This window comes from Crocodylus siamensis, chromosome 4 (genome assembly GCF_052110815.1).
Source record: "Crocodylus siamensis isolate JL-2025a chromosome 4, ASM5211081v1, whole genome shotgun sequence".
In the NCBI taxonomy this organism is placed as follows: domain Eukaryota; kingdom Metazoa; phylum Chordata; order Crocodylia; family Crocodylidae; genus Crocodylus; species Crocodylus siamensis.
The window spans coordinates 230,100,318-230,102,762 of NC_143398.1; positions in this window are offsets into that span (position 1 = coordinate 230,100,318).

The following is a 2,445-nucleotide window of genomic DNA, read 5'->3' on the forward strand; positions in this document are numbered from 1 at the left end:
AAGCTTTTGGGTGCAATTACCGTTCATCAGGCAGAGGAAGCATCTGCAGATGGGCTATGCTCTTCCTGGATGGAGTAGTAAAGCAGCCAGAAGCCAGTACATATGCAAGAAACCAGTCAATTAAGATGCAAATTGAGGTGGTTAGTAGGTGAAAGACTGGTGTGGGGGGGAGGGAGGGGGAAGAGGGCAGGGGAAGAGGAATGAATGGATGAGAGACAGGAGGAGAGAGGAAGGGAATGAATATAGCTGGTAAGAAATGGAGGGTTTACCTGGGGAGTCAGATGTTAGGTAGATTATAATGTGTTATAAATTCAAGGTCTATATTTAGTCCATGACTTTTTGTGTTCAGTAGATTTATAAAGTGAAGTTCATAGGCTTGTCTGTGAAAGGTGTTTTGTAAAGTGCCTTTGATGATTAGAACTGAGATTGGAGAGAGTGGTTTTCTTGTGAGAAATGTTCCCCCACAGGTAATTGGGTATTCTTGTCTTTGATAGATTTTCAGTGTGCATTCATTCTGGGGTGTAGTTGTTGTTGTACTGGATGAGATATACTACATTTCTAGAGGTGCGGGTGTAAGATACAGAAATGGTGATGGTTCTGTTGTGGGGTGTAATAATTGTGGGGGTGGTGGAGATGTTGGCAGGTTTTATATTTCTTGTCATGGCGTGATCTGGATCCATTCAGTGTGTTTTGATCCATAGGAAGTTTGCATCTGGGGATGAGCTTGGCAAGGATCAGTGCTAGTTTAAAGGCTAGGATGAGTGGTTCTGCAGAGAGTTCTTTAAGAATTGGGTCTCCTTCTAGTATGGGTTACAATTGTTTGAGGATTTTCCACATAGTTTCCAGAGAGGGATGATATGTCATAACCAGTGATGTGCGATTCATGCAGGGGGTTGGGGGGAGCTTTTCTTCTATACTGCATCAATTCTTTACATAGTATCCGGGTGGCTCTTTCAAAGGTGTGATCTATCTCTCTGAAGGACTGTCCTTGTTGAGTTAAGGCCCTTTTGAAATTTGTAAGGTGATGATCAGAGATGATCTCCTCAGTACAAATTTGGTGGTATCAGAGGGCTTGGCTGTACATTATAGCTTTCTTGGTGTGTTTACAGTGACTGCTGGTTCTGTGCAGATAGGTGTGTTGGTCTGGGGTTTCAGAATAGTGGTCTATATTTTACCATTCTGGATAGTGACTATCATGTCTAAAAAGGAAATGTTGGTGTTGGAGTATTCCAGAAATAGTCTGATGAAAGGGTGATGCTTGTTGAATTTCTGATGGAAATCAACCAGTGATAGCAAGTTTTCAGTCTAAATGGTGAAGTGTCATTGATATACGTTAAGTATAGCAAGGGTTTAATGGTGCAGTCTTTGAGGAATTTCTCTTCCAGGTGGCTTATGAAAAAGTTGGCATACTGGGGGGGCCATTTTAGTGCCCAAACCTGTACCCATGGTCTAGAGGAAGTGTTGATTATTGAACGTGAAGTTGTTGTTTCATAGTTTCATGGTAGGGGTATAGTTGGTAGGGTCAGAAGGGACCTAAGCAGATCATCAAGTCTGACCCCCCCTGCCATGGGCAGGAAAGGATGCTGAGGTCAAACAACCCCAGCTAGGTGGTTGTCTAGCCTCCTTTTGAAGACCCCCAGGGTAGGGGTGAGTTCTAGTACCTAGCCGCCCTGACTGTGAAGTAGCACCTCCTGATGTCTAGCCTGAATCTACTCTAAGTCAACTTATAGCCGCTGTTCCTTGTTACTCCCAGTACTGCTCGAGGGAACAGGGACTCTCCCATTACCTGCTGGTCTCCCTTGGCAAGTTTATAGGTGGCCACCAGATCCCCTCTCAGACTTCTTTTGTGGAGGCTGAACAGGTTCAGGTCCCGTAGCCTCTCTTCATAGGGCCTACCCTGCCGCCCCCGATCATGCAAGTGGCCCACACAGTTGTGTGTCAGGATGAAGTGTATAAGTTCAGTAATATCTTGGGTCTGCATTCTGAATTGTAATCTCACTCTTGTAGATATGTAAGACAGGCTTGAATGCCATCATGGTGTAAGATGTTGGTATACAAGCTGATAAAGTCCATGGTAGCTAGGAGAGTGTTGCTGGGAAGGTGGTCTATGTTTTTAAGTTTTCATAGAAAGTCTGTTGTGTCTTGGACAAAACTCGCTCTTTGGGTGACAAGGGGCTTTAGGATTGATCCAATGAAACCTCAGGCACCCTAGTGAACAGTTTTTCTCCCAGGTCCTGATATTCACCCCTTACATACTTATAGCTGATCACCAAGTCCCCCCTCAGTCTTCTCTTTCCCAGGCTGAACAATCCCTGATCTCTTAGTCTGTCCTCATAAAGTTTGCCCTCCAGGCCCTTAATTATTCTTGTGGCCCTTCTCTCGACCCTTACAAGATTCTCCATGTCTTTTTTGAAGTGTGGCACCCAGAACTGGACACAGTACTCC